Source organism: Thalia democratica, unplaced genomic scaffold, assembly GCF_965202585.1.
Source record: "Thalia democratica unplaced genomic scaffold, ktThaDemo2.hap1.1 HAP1_SCAFFOLD_261, whole genome shotgun sequence".
In the NCBI taxonomy this organism is placed as follows: domain Eukaryota; kingdom Metazoa; phylum Chordata; class Thaliacea; order Salpida; family Salpidae; genus Thalia; species Thalia democratica.
Genome location: NW_028139373.1, coordinates 46,354 through 62,046, shown reverse-complemented (window position 1 = coordinate 62,046; position 15,693 = coordinate 46,354).

Sequence of the window (15,693 nt, the reverse complement as noted above, 5' to 3'; positions counted from 1 at the left end):
CACCTTTTGTAATATTCATTTTTAATTTACCCAAGTTCCTTCTAAGATCATTTAAAAAACCTCCAACATCAAACATAAGTTCTGAACTGATTTTTGATAACACAATTATTCATTAAACATTTAATTTCACAAACAACCGGCAACTTCAAAGTTAAAGTTAAAGTATCTTTATAAAAGTAAAACAAAAGAGTTTTATTTAAATGCTATTTTTAAAGCATTAAAATGTAACTACATTAATGTGGTACTCTAGTGTTTAAAATAACATGATCAGTTTTTAGTAACCTATAAATACAAAATTTTTTAAATTAAAAAAATATCTTAATATTAGTATGATACTATCTTGGTAAAAATTTTGTAGGAATTTTCTTAGGTAAAACCAAATTTTAAATTGCTTTATAATAAAATGAATAAATATTTATTTTGCATAAGTTTTTTAGTCCAGTTTATCTTATTACTTTAATTAAAGCCCAAATTTAGCAATCGACATCGCAAGGTTTTGAAGTGAAGTTGTATCTTATATTTAATAATTAGTACATGACCTTCATAATTAGCATTTTAGCTTCAAAACTTTATTTAAATTAGCATAAGTTTCTTCAAATAGGCTCTTAGAAATAATAGTATGTCAGCATAGTGGTTTTATAATAAGAAATTTTTACAACAGAAATGGTGCTTTCCAGGCACGTAGCTTGGTAGGTTTCTGCGAATCTACAGAAACGTAAACAATTGTGCGAAAAACTTATTTTATTCCGATTATTCAGCTTTTTAGTCCTTGTTTGAATAGCTTTAAGTATTCGTTTATACTTAGTTTTGCACTCCTTAGAGATAATTTATTAAAATCTACGTACTTACTAGCACTTTTAGTGTCATGAATATTTAACAAATTGAACACATCTAAATTTTATACAAATAGGATAGTGTAGATTCTGTTATTAAATAGCAAACTATTGTAAATGAATCAATTTGGAAGCTGTAGATTTGTTTTAAATGATTTGGGTAAAGGAAAAAAGTAAGTGTGAGAGAGGATATTGTACTATTGAAATGTTTGTGGTGAGTCAAAGAGAACTTAACATTTTTTGAAATTTACATTTTTTTGTGTTTCAAAAGAGCAAAATAGAGATAGAAGATATATAACATAATGAATTTTAAAGTAGATGATTCTCAAAATAAACAAACATGAAGATTTAACTTTTGTTTTGAATCAAACTGACTCTTTGAGTTGAATGTTTTAAGATTAAATCTCTGTGGTTGACAAATATACAAAAATGAAAAACTTTTAAATAAGTGATGACAATATCATTTCCTGCAGTTTTATCAAGAAGATTAGAATCTATTAAACCAGAAAAAATAACACAATAATACAAACAGCTTGCAAAAAGAAGACAAACTGAAAAACTCAATAATACAATATTTTTTAAAGAATAATATAAACAATTTATAGTTTATTTTTGTATTTTAGAACCATATTTTTCATTAAAACTTGTTTTAAAGATTTTATTAATGCTTAGGTTAGTTAAAGTTTTTATTTTTTCAGATTAACATAAAAAAATTATAGTTTTATTTTTGTATTTTAGAACTTTATTTTTTTAATTTAAACTTGTTTTTGATGATTTATAACTGCTTACCTTAGTTAAAGTTTTATTGCATTTTTTAGCAAAGTTAAAGATTTAAATTGTACATTATGGCCACACACTCAAAGTATTCTGATAACTCTAGGATTTTTAGAGTTTTATCTATGAACTCAGGGTGACTCAATAATTTTTTTTTTTTGTCTATGAAAAACTAAGGACATTTTAGGTTTGTTAATAATGTCATAACAGTTGTTTTTATAGATTTGAATGAGATTTTGCTAGCTAGTTTTAATAAATTTTTATTTTATAACTAATTTTTGTAAAAAACATTGATAAATTTGAAAAGTTAGTCTTATTTAAAAAAAAAAAAATATTCAAAATAAAATCCTGGAATTGTTGTTGGTCATAGGGTAGAGCTGTTGTTAATCCCTATTTTACTTGTATTGTTATATATTTGTTTACAATGAGTTTGTTTTCTATGCATATTGTTTTATTATATAAATAATTTTTTAGAGTTTTTGGTTTTATTCCTAACTTTCAAAGGATTTTCATCATCTATGTTTTTTTTTATCTTTATATTAACAATTTTAAGTAGTTTACAAATTACAAAAAAATAAATTAGTACATTTGTATTTTCTAGTTAGCTTTACATTTTGAAAATTGTTTTTGAATTTTATTTGTTTTACTACTGTAAACTTGTAAAATATAAAGTTTGTTTCAACTTGTTTTTAAATATTACTGTAAATTTTATTTTTCTATAATCATTGTTGTTTACAATATAAAGATTTTTGTATTTTATATTTTCTTTAAACTTATTATGGATTGTATCTGTTGTTTTAAAATAAGTTTATAAATTTTAGAGTGGTTTACTTAATTTAAAAAATATATCAGTTTAAGTCTTTAATATGTGTTTGATAAATGATAAAAAGTTTTAAAATAAGTTTTATATGACTTTTTTAATCTAAGATTAAAAGAATAAGTTAGTACTATTTATTTTAACAAGTGTATAGTTGTATTATAAATTCATAACAAGTTTAAAAAAAATATATATTTTATGTTTAAAAATCTTTATGTTTGAATTTTTTTATATGTTTTAAATTGTATCTGAAAAATATTAATGTTTAATATTCGAAGATTTTGTTGTTATTTAACAAGTTTGTTTTGTAAAAAAATAGTTGATTCTTTTTAACAGCTTTTATTTAACACATTTTTTTTAAGAAAATGTTTTATTCTTTTTTTACAGCTTAAATCTTTATGCTACCAAAGCTAGTAATAACATTTACAAAGACGTGTACTCTTCCTTTCTTTATGAATTATTTTTGACAAAATAAACTAATTGTACATCTGAATTTTATCTAATGTTGTGAACTTTTTATTTTATATCTTTTTTGTTTTTTATTCAACTCCTAAAATTTATGATTTTTATTTTAATAAAAGCAACAATTTTTGCAAATATTTTCTGAAAAGGAGAAACTGTTTTCAAAGTTATATATTTTAGGCCTATCAGTAATAATATTAAAGTGAAATTCTTAATTAATGTTTTATTTTAAATGAAAGGTAATATAGGCTCATAAAAGTTTCAACACATAAAGAATTATAGGGGGTCAAGAGCAGTACAAATTGCCTTGTATTCAGTAATTCATTATGCTTCAACATTTTATTTACTTTTAAACTTTTAACATAACTGCACATTTTTATATAAAATTAAAGGTATATAAAACTACTCTATTCCCGTTATGACGTCATCACAGTTATTCTTGATTTTTTTTGCAGATTCGTAATTTTTTTGAGCTAGCTACGTCCCTGGTGCTGTCGGCTCTTAAATGTTAGAAACTATAATTGGTTATGCAAAAACAAAATAAAAAAAAAACAAATTGATTTACTAACATACGTAAATTTTTTGAAGAAACAACATTTTTGTGAACAATTAAAATTTCTTTTTTTCTTCTTTTAAATTTCTGTGTATTTCGCTCGTTCTATTGATTCAGTCTAAGAAAGCTCCTAATACAAGCAAGTCACATTTGCAAAATAAGCTAACAAGTTTTATTGGAGTCTGCAAAGTTAAATGCAGCTCTTTTTTATATTTCGCAGTGATATCAGTTTAAAACTGTACTTATGTATATCCAAAAGAGCATTGATTTAAGTGTAAACTGTGTTTTTTTAAATAAAAGGCTACTGTTAACTGTCTGTTAGAGATTTTTTTTTAGTTTACACAAACTAACCACATAAAATTTATCGAGTAACTTTGAACTTTTTCTTAAATCTAGTCTAAAGGTTTTTAGTCTTAAATAGAGATTGTGTATGTTCTAGTTTGCAAACAAGTTTACTTGATAATCTGTTCGTGGAGGACACTTTTGGTTGTTGCCAGTCTCTTTAAAACTAGTGCATCGTTATTTTTATAGGTACAGAAATACAACTACACTAACTCGTTTTGTACTGTAGAAAAAAATATTTAACAATTAGTTTCAATTCCTTACAACACTCAGAGTAAAAACCTTAATGTTTAATTTTTGCTTGAATACTTTACTGCTTTCTAAATAAAATGATAGAGACGTTTTGTATGTTATTTTAAACATTAATTTATCTACTATTACTACTAGTTTAATAACTTGAAGCATAACTTTTGTTTTTTTTTTTAATGTAAACTAGTCAATTATTGATAGCTTGACATCTATTAAAATTTTTCAGATATATATATATATATATACAAGTAGCCTAAAACATGATCCGTAGTAGAAAAGGAAACATAGTGTTTGATTTTGCCTGCTGGAAGTACCCTACTGTTTTCAAAAGAGTAGTTGACGGTAGGAGGGAGGTGGCTGTGAAATGCACCGTTTGCGATAAGATGTACAACTTCAAATGTTGCAAAGACGTGGATGGTCACACTGAAGAAGCTGCGCATAAGTCTCTTGAAAAGGTAAAATTAGCTGTTTTATTATGACAGAGAATGTTTCTAGATAACTCAAAACTTCAAATAGTTGTTTGTTGTTAGTAAGGAATTTTCTAAACTATAAAAGTTTCTTTAATATGTTTAGTTTGGGTGGCTTCGCGTTTAGCCACCAAATCCTTCGCTCTACTGAACACAAAAGTTAGCTTTTTTCAAGAGAGTGTTCAACGTTTTTTAAAACTTAACTGTTATCTAATATGAAAGTTCATTATCGTAAATAGTTAAATAACCAATGCGAGTTGGTTGAATTAAATGTAAATATCAGTTTTAAACGAGCTAATTTTGAAGTGTTTTAACTGTATTTTTACACTATATTTTTATCTAACTAACTACCAGTTTTAACTTAATAATGATATTAATAAAGTTTATATTAAAAAAACAAAATATCTTTTTAAACGTAATAACTAGAATTCATTTTTTGTATTTATAATTAATAATTTTAAAAGTTCCAAATTAAAGTTTTCAATACTTATTCTTTCAGTTGAAACAAACACGAACAACCGTTTAAACGTCCTTAGTAGAACCTTTTTGTACATAATTAACATTAGTAATTGGTCGAGGCATGGCTTTATAGTCAATTTAAATAGATAATATGAGAATAAATGTACTTTTAAGGTTTAATAGACACGAAAACAAAGTTATAGCATCCAAAGTATTGTTTTTGTACATAAATTACACAGACAGTGACAATGGTAAGTTAACAGTTTTAATAAAAAAATAAATTAATTAAATTTTTAGTAACAAAAAACATAAAAACGCTTATATAACCTCTTATGTAGAGGTTTTTAGCACAAAATTACATAAAGTAATAAAACTGTAGTTTAAGCAGGTATAGTATATAAACTTACAATAAACAAACTTTTTAACTGAAAAAAATCAATTAAAGCGTCTTTAAAGTTATTTTAGACAGGTTTTTATGAAGAAAAAAATCAACTGCTGTTCTTAATAAAGAAAATAAACTTTCATAAAAAAATATATATACAATCCTTATTGACAAAAAATATAACAATTCAGATAGTTTAATAATTCGTTTGGCAGTTAAACTTCGTAACAGTTTGTATAGGTAATATAATTTACTAAGACAATAAACAATTTATAACTGTTGGTAACCAGTTGAAAAAAAAAGACAATCTTACAAGGTATAAACTTTTTGGTAAAAAAAATTCAAAAAACTTTTAAACCAATAATTAGAGGTTTTTATCACATGAATTATAAAAATAGTTTTAAAATGTAAGTTGAGCATGTTTAATATAAAAAAATTACAACCAATTAATTTTTAGGTTTAAAAAACCACAAAAGAATATTTAAAAAAAATTTAAAGTTGTTGTAAACAATTTATTTTAAAAATAATTAAGTCTGTCTTGTATCTTATTTTTTTTTGATGAATTTATTTTTTTTTTGTAATATTAGCAAAATAGATAGACAGTTAATTGTTTTATCATATATTTCTTTAACTTAAATTTAAGAATATAACTGCCGTGCAGAAATTTTTGAAAAGTTTCTTAAGTTATGAAATTTATAGAAGCTAAATACGAAAATAATTTCAAGGTCTAATGGCCGAGAGGTTGAGGCGCCAGACCTGTAATTGTCATAATTTAACATGTCAGGGTTCAAAACCCTTCACAACTAAGTTTTAATCATTAATTGGTGATCTGCTGGACTCACTTTTTAGGATCCGACCCGATCGGGATCCTAAACATTTTATGTTTCATGTAATTTTAAAAGAGAAAAAAAAAAAATTATAAAAATTATTTATAAAAGTTATTTTGTATATATATCATCTTATAGCATATATATACTCTAATTTTTCAAAGAAGAGTCAATGTTAAATTTAAAAAAATTCAACTCCCTATGGCCCTAAAAAATGAATAGTTTGGTCATAAGCTTCTTAACTTTTTTCGAATTAGGATTTTCTCTACTAATGCATTAATCACTTCCTGAAAATATGAGGTTAATTTACTAAAAAACTAAGAAGACAGAACTTTAGTAATTTTCTATTTTAATTTAGAGGAAATCACCAATGCAAAATTGTTCTTCTATATTTCTATGAAGCTTTTTATACAAAAGACTTTATCACAAAAATTAATTAGCAATTTTTTATCTCTGAAAACTATCTTATGGTAATTAATTATCTTATGGCATACAATTTTAGCTTTCATAAATATGTTTAAATCTAATAAAAAAAATGGATAAAGCGTTCAAAAGGCATAAGAGTGGTTTCGGATTCATAAAAAAACTTAGTACTCACCTTTTGACTCAAAAGGTTTTGAGTCTAACTCTAAATTTATTGTTTATTTTAAAGTTGTTTCTTAAAAAAGCCAGTATAGGAATTACATTAGCTCTGCTGATATAAAACAGGACTAATTGAAATTACCTTACTGAAAATTTAAGATACTAATTATAATGTGTAAGTTCTTCCAAATAAATGTATTTATTTTTGTGATTAGTCAGAATGTAAGCGTTTACAACAGTGTTTTAAAAGAAAACAAAGTTATAAAAACTACATTTCTGAGTTTTCATGAATTCAAAAAAAAATCTTTCAAAAAAATCAAATGGACTTAAAATACTATAATATTCACATTATTATCATATTTAGGCTAACATCAATTTTATTTATCTATGTGCTGTTAACTGTGTCACCATTACTATTGTTTACAACTTCAAATATTATAAGACTTTATTGTATCACTCAAAAAAGTTTATGTTGTATTTTACTGTTTAGCTCTTAGCACCAATTTATACGGTTGAATGATTTTACCTCATTGAAAAAGGCTAACTTTCGTGCTCAATAGAGCGAAGGATTTGGTGGCTAAACGCAAAGCCACCCGTCTAGTTTTATTACATTTAATAGTTAAATTTACAATAAATAATTTAATGTACTGTTTATATAAAATTAAGTCGGAGGACACATACTTAAGTATCAGAAATTATAATACATAAATATAAAACAAAAATATAAAATAAAAATATCTGATAGATAACTTTAAACAGTTTAATGTAACGCAACGTTCCCTTTAAACTTAAAAAACTTCACAGTTTCTTTTTTATCTATTGTATTGTTAATTTAGTTAACAAATTTATAGTTAAGTACCAAAATATTAGTAGCAACTGCTTGGACGAGTTATGTTGTTAAGCAATAAAACATAGAACTATTGAAGAATTTAATGTATTTTTAATAAGATATTTTACCTTCGTTACAACTTTAAATTGCTCTTATAAGCTAAAACTAATTTACTATATTAAACTTATTTAAATTCGGTTACTATTTAAGGTGACAATTTTATTATTTGTAAAATATCTACAGAAAAACTCTCAAATTGTTATATGATTAAATAAATCAGCTACTTTTAAACATTATCAATGTATATTTTTAATTGTAATTACGTTTTTATCTACAGACACAAAACACGTAAAATATCTGAAAAATTTTCTGGAAAAGATAGCAAGATAGTTTCTTCATTTCAGCAAAGAGCAGATTTGCAATGTTTTTAAAGTCGTACTTGGTTTTTTCGTTAAAATAAAATATTTTATGTCTTTTGATAGTATTAATTTTGTTTTAACCTGGTTTTACCAAAAACTATTGAGTTGTAAGTAATATAAATAGGCAATTAGTTATGCTATCAAGCTGACGCACTTTACAAAGACTTTAAGTTCTTCGTGACTAACAGTTGTCAACAACACATTACACGTCATGTAACTTCTAAATTTAAATCTATAAATAAAATGCTAAATTTATATGTTAAATTTATTGGTGATCCATATCACTTTTTTATTGACAGAAAATTATTTTTTTGTAAGAATCATGTAAATGTAAAACAGACGACATTTAAAATTATCTGTTTAGATAATAAATATCAAAAGACTTAAAATTAAATTATCTTTGACAAATATGTTATTTGTTTTTGTTTTTTTAATTGGATTAAATTATTTTATTTTAAGATAGTTTTTCATTAAAAAACTTCTGTATATAATAACTTGTTATTCTTTGTTTTTTACATGGAACAAAATCATATATTTTGGATACTTAACTTTTGAAATATGTGGTTATTAAACTATTTAAATTTTCAAGGTTTACTAAATGATTTTATAAAATATTTAAACAAAAAATTTAATTTTTCATAATATTTTGAAGAATACCGAAATATTTTTTTCTTAGTTTTAGAAATATGTTTTGTTTTTATACTTTATGTTTTAAGTTAGTGTTATTTAAAATAAAAGTTGCTATTTTTAAGAAGATTGTCTTCGGTCTAAAAGCTTAACCTTAAAAGTTTAACCAAATGTCTAGCAATAATAGACCTTCAATCTTAATATTTTATCAATAACTGGTCAAGGTGCCTTTAAACAAAGGTTTTACAAACTTTTTTGATAAGGTCTCCCTTTTGAAGAAACTTAAAATGATGTGCTCCCTTCTAATAAGATTCCTCAAAAAACTACCCCAAGATACTTTTTACATTGATCTTTATCACCAACTCCAAAATACCTAGTGTTAGGTCCAAATCATGGTGAAATTTGAATCTCTGGTCTAGTGTAAGTTCTAAAACTACTCTTAAGTTTGCTCAGAGCTGATTTTTTTGCTCTTTACAATTAAATCAAAAATATCCAGTGCAAGTTTAAAGTTATGGCTTATGGTCACTAAAACTCTAAAATGTCCTCTAAAGGGGCCATATTGTTAATATTAGGAAACTCTGTTTCATGTAGCCTATAAATTTGTTATCAATTACATCACATTAATAGATAAACATTTAAATTAATTTATTTACCTTTTATTTTCATTAAAATAATTGAACCGGTGCACCAAAAAAACCTTTCGGATATTGAGCCGCACACCACTTAGATAACTTTTAACGTCTTGTCCAGGACGATATAATTAAAATAAACTAAGATAGAATAAACATGAGAAAAAATAATAAGTTTAAAAAATATTTATCATTTTCAAACATACGAAAAGATGTTTAGGACAGAAGTTTTAAATTAAGTATTATTATATTCTCATAACTGTTTAAAACTAGCATTATTTAATTATTCAAAGTTTATAATCATTACTTAGTCTAAATAATTTTAATTTTATATTAGCGTTGAAAAGTAAAAATTACTTATAAAATAAATGAACAAATTTTGAAAGTAAAAAAAATATTTTTTTGAAAATAGTTTATGAAATTCAAAAAAAGAAAAAAAACTTTGGTGTCAAAGAATTTTATGATACAACCAGATTTTAATGTAAACAAAACGATTAAAACTTGTTAGTAAAGACAACTTCAATATGCCTTTATAACTATTTTACAGTGTGCATTAATCTACTTGACAAGAGTGGACATTAATATGTAACACTGTGCAGTAATCTGTTTAGTCTAACAAAACATAATTTTAAAGAGTCGGTTTGCACAAGTGTCTAGAATTATTTTAAAAATTTAGTTTTTTTATACATCAAGGTTGATTGGTTTAAATAAAGTTATATGTGATAGTTTTACTTAAAAGCAATATTAAGTTAGTGCTTTAGGTAGATCACACATTAAATTATTGCAATATTTTGGTATTTTTAAGATTTTATGCTTGCCTTTATAGAAAATATAGTTTTTTTTATATTTTATGTTTTATAATGTCTAGATTTTCTTATAATGACAATTTTCTAGGAAGTCTTGTTTAATTTTGAAAACAAGCTATACTTAGCTATTACATTTTTCAAAGTAGTACGTTGTATATACAGTACACTACCGCTTAAGTACGCAAATTGAACCCGACCAAAAAGTGCGTACTTAGCACGGGTAGTGCGTACTTTTTGACGATATAGTATAATATGAAATTTAGTTGTTTGTTTTCTTTCTTACAACTAGCCACCAAATAATTAAGCCAAATAACAAGTCATTTATTTTAAATAACATTTAAAACATAATTATAATTGGCAAATTTTTTTAATAGATTTTAATATGATTTATTTTTTCTATAAAAAGCTTCTACATAATTAATACATAGATTTTTTATAGAAAGTCAATGTCAGTCAATGATTTAAAAAAATATTAAGCTACATTTTGTTTTGTTAGAGGGAAAGTACCAAACTACTTTGTGTTTACCAAACATTATCAAAACATCAATGTATGTGCATTTAAATTAAATTATGACTTAACTATTTTGTATATGTAGGTTTTTTTAACTTTGTCATCTAGATTTATTTATTTTATAGCATTACAGCTCAAATATCATTATTCTTTTACTTTTCTGCAACCACTACATAAGTATTTAGTTTGTTAACATTTGATAACAGGACTGTCTCAATCTCAGGCCACTTGGCCTACTCAGGATTACTCACCCTAGTTTAAAAGTTGTGAAAGTATCAGGCTAACTCAGCAGGTTGGCCATTCTACCTGGAAACATAAAATAATCTGGAAAAACTTGATGATTGAAAATTTAAGCAAAAAAACTGGAATTTCTTGAAGTTCTAGTATAACATCCTTTACTTTGTCTTTCTGGATAAGTGCGTACTTAAGGCGTGATGCGTACCAAAAAAAGTGCGTACTTAAGCGGTAGTATACTGTAATGTATAGTTGGTATGGTATATATAAATTCGAAAATGAATTTAAAGTTTGTATTTAAATTCTATTAAATTTTATAATATATTAGATATTCACGTTTTGGCTGTTTGTAATTAGTTCTTTAGAATCAGGTTTAAGAAAAAAATAATTTTGTTTGTTTTTAAATAATTTTTATATGTAAAATAATTTCAACAACCCTGTAAAATACCCAGGTATTTTTCAACGCTATCCAAAATGGCTTTTTTTACGAATTTTTCACAATATGGCTTTATGTTTTGTTAAAATAGATACCCAAAAGAACAAAAGTATTCTATTTAGTTTCAGTGAGTGGCAGTGCAGTTATACAAGTGCAGGTAAACAAGTTAGTTTTTCTACTTATATAAAATTATTATAAACACTATTCTTTATGTTTTGTGTTACAAGATAGATGTTAATAATTATTTAATGTAACAAAAATTTTACAATTTGTACATAATTTATACAAAGTAATGTTGATGGTTGATCTTTAAACTATTAGAATGTTTATTCTATTATAGTTTTTTATTAAATTATGGAAATATGAAAAACTATTTTAGAACAAATACTTACTTATTAATACGAGGTTGGCATTTAGCCTAGACTTGTGGAAATTTTTCAGTTTCAATTTACAAAAAAAATTATCAAACTTTATAAAGAATTTTATTAACAAAATATTTTTAAATAAATTGTTCCCTTAAAGTAGTAAACAAAGTATAATGTATTATTGTAAAAGAGTACAAGTAAGTATAATTAAAATTAAATAAATAAAATTAAATGAAAAAGGTGTGAAATTTTTCTGTTTTTTATTTTAAATTAGTATTTGCTATAAATAAATTTTAAGGATTTTACAGAAGAATGATGTAAATTTAAAAATGTTTAAATAACTTTTAAGTAATAATTATGCCTTCATTCCTATTCTCTTAGTGTTTAATAATCATAGTGTCTCTAAACAGCAGTTTGTCAAAGTGGGCCATAAGCTAGCTGCAAAGGAGCCAAAACCTGGGGTCATTAGTAGTTGAAATTGAAACAATGAGGCCAAAAATTAAAACTTACTTTACTTATTTTTAAATTGATGATGAAAAGTAAAAAAAAGGTTTCAGGCGTATTTAAAGGTAGTTTTATTCCTTATTCTCACTTACGCTAGTCAGACTATCTTAAAGACTCTTAAAATATCAGGCTAATTAAGGCTTATTTTAGAGTACTAAACTTGAATTGTTTTTTCTTCTAAAAAACAAGGCTAGTTTTTGTCACTCAGGCTTGCTTTTTTTTTTGCAAAATTAAACTTATGATGTATGTTTGGTTTAATTCACAGTTTCTGTAATAACCCCGTAAGATACTTAATTTATGTTTTTAATTCTAGAAAAAAATTAATTATACCTTGGTATTTTCACGTCTTATCAAAATGGCTTTTCTAAGAATGTTTTCACAGTATGGTTTTATGTTTTAAAAATGTTTAACTACTTACCTCAGTTTTAGTGAGTATTTTAGCAGTGAAGGTATACAAATTAATTTTTCAACATACATAAAACTGTTATAAATACTTATACTTAATGTTTTGTGTTAAAAGACAGATGTAAAAAATTATTTAATCTAACAAAAATTTTAAAATTTATACTTAAGCTATATAAAGTAATAATAATGGTTGAGTTTTAGACTGGTAGGCTGTTTATCTCAATTAAGTTTTTATTAAGTAGTGGAAATATAAAAAAAACTAAAAATTAGAAATTTTTAAAGTTTTACAACAAATACTTACTTATCAAAAAGAGGTTGGCCATTAAACCTAGATATCTGGAAATTTATAAGTTTATTAAATTTACAAAAATGTCCTCAAACTTGATATAGAATTTTATTCACAAAATATATTTCAATAAATGGTTCTATGACAGTAATAAACAAAGTATACTGTATTTAATATCATTATAAAGCAGTATGACTAACAAAAATTAAATAAAAAAGGTATGAAGTTTTTCTGCTTTGTCTTTTAAATCAGTATTTTTAAACATAAATTTTGGGAATTTTAAAAATGACTCTTGTTAATTTAGAAAAAAGGTTAAATAACATTTTAGCAATAGTAGGCCTTCATTCTTATTGTCTTAGTTATTAATAATTATGGTGTCTCTATTCAACAGTTTCCCAAAGTGGTCCACAAGCTAGCTGCAAAAGAGGAAAAAGATTAGGCCATTAGTAATAAGGGGCCATGAGGCCAAAAATTAAAACTTACACTACATATTTTTAAATTGGTGATGAAAAGTAAAAAAAAGGTTTCAGACGTATTAAAAGGTGGTCTTGAAACTTATTTTCACTTAAGCTAGTCAGGCTCTTTTAAAGAATCTTAAAATATCAGGTTAATTTAGGCTTATTTTAAAAAATTTTAGCTTGAACTGATTTTATTCTAAAAACCAGGCTAGTTTTTGGTCACTCAGGCTTTTTTTTTGAATTAAACTTTTTGTTCCATTCACAGCTCCTGTAAGATACTTAATTTTTGTATAAAATATTAGCAACATAAAAAATACTTAAATTATTTACCCTGGTATTTTTAAATTTTTCCAAAATGGCTTTTTTAATTTTTCCAAAATGGCTTTTTTAAGAATGTTTTCACATTATGGCTTTATGTTTTAAAGTTGAATAAGTAGTTACTAACAGAACATAAGTATTTTTTTTTAGTTCCAGTGAGTATTTTAGCAGTGAAGGTATAGAAATTATTTTTTCTATTATATAAAACTATTATAAATACTAATACATTATGTTTTGTGTTATAAGGTAGATGTTAAAAATTATTTAGTATAACAAAACGATTACAATTTATTCATTAGTTATATGAAGTAATGTTAGTCATTGATCTTTAAACTAATAAAATGTTTATTCTAATTCAGTTTTTAATTAAATAGTAAACATTTCAAAAAATATTTTTTTAAATATACTTACTTAATAATAAGAGGTTGGCATTTATACCTAGAATTCTGGAAATTTTTTAAGTTTTTTAAATTTACAAAAATAATCATCAAATTTGATCAATAATTTTATTTACAAAATGTTTTTAAATAAATTGTTCTCAGAAAGTAGTAAACAAAGTATAGTATATCATTGTAAAAGAGTATAACTAAAAAAAAATAAAAAAACAGATATAAATTTATTCTGTTTCATTCTTTAAATTAGTATTTTTTATACATAAGTTTTGGGGATTTTAAACAGGGTTGCCACTTTACCTACAAACCTGGAAAAACCTGGAATTTGAGAACTTTTGAAAAAAACTTAGAAAAACCTGGAATTTTAAACAGTTTTCACATCTTACATAAAAAAAAATTGATTTCAAATTTAAAATCTATCGAATAGATAAAAGATATTTGTCATTATAAAAAGTTTTTTTTCTACAAAACACATTTGAAGTTGATATACATTATCTTTTCTACTTTTTTATAAACTTTAATACAGTTTTTTACCTTAAATTTAACTTTTATTTAAATATAGACCCAGAAATAAGTAAATTTAATACCTGGAGAAAAGTTACCACAGTGCAATGGTAACCCTGTTTAAAAGAGAATCTTGTAAGTTAGAAAAAAGTTTAAATAATATTTTAGCAACAGTGAGGCCTTCATTCTAATTATCTTAGTTATTAGTAATCATGGTGTCTCTAAACAACAATTTCCTAAAGTGGGCCATAAACTAGCTGGAAAAGGGCAAAATGAGGGGTCATTAGTAGTTAGGGGCCGAAAATGAAAACTTACACTACATATAAAGGTAGTTTTGAAACTTATTCTCACTCAGACTAAGTCAGGCTAGTGTTAAGACCTTTAAAAAATATAAGGCTATTGTAGACTTATTTTCAAAGATTTTAGCTTAAACTGATTTTATTCTAAACATCTAGGCTAGTTTTTGGTTTGCATTTTTATTGCTAAATTAAACTTCTCGTGCATGTTTTGTTCAATTAACAGTTTTGTTTTAAACTTTAGGTAAAACTTTAAGAATCTGCTCTAATTTAAAATGCTATAATAATTGTATATATATATATATATATATAAATGTGAACAATGCACACTAGTTTAAAGGTAATTCAAGCCTGAAAACATTTTGAGGTACTAAAACTGGTTTTAATTTGCTTTTAAAAAGAGTAGAAGTCCTGATCCCTTGAACTTTATTAGGAGTTCAAAAGCATTAAGTTTTATATTACAACTCTATACTTAATAATGCCTTGCTTTGTAATAAATGTATACAAAAAAAAATACTAAAAATAAATATGTCAGGGTTGCCACACACTTAAAATACTCAGTTAATTTAGAATGTTTAGAAGTTTTTGAAAATCTCAGAATGATCCTAGATAGCTCAGGCTAACTCAGAACATTTTTTTAACTCAGGATTGTTCTTTTTTTATTAACTTTAGATAGTTTTAAGATTTTTTAAAGCATGACAGATTTTTCAGGTTTCCAAATGCTTTTGGCAAATGTTCTCCAGGTTTTTATTAGCACATACTTTTAGGTCTACTTTTAGGTAAAAAACTAAGTTAAATGGTATAAAAACATTAAAAAGATACTGTTATGTAAAGCCACTGACAAAATGTTTTTATCTATATGATAGATTTTTTGTGTCAAATCGAAATTCTACTACCTAACATATTAAAATTGTTAAAAGTTATAAG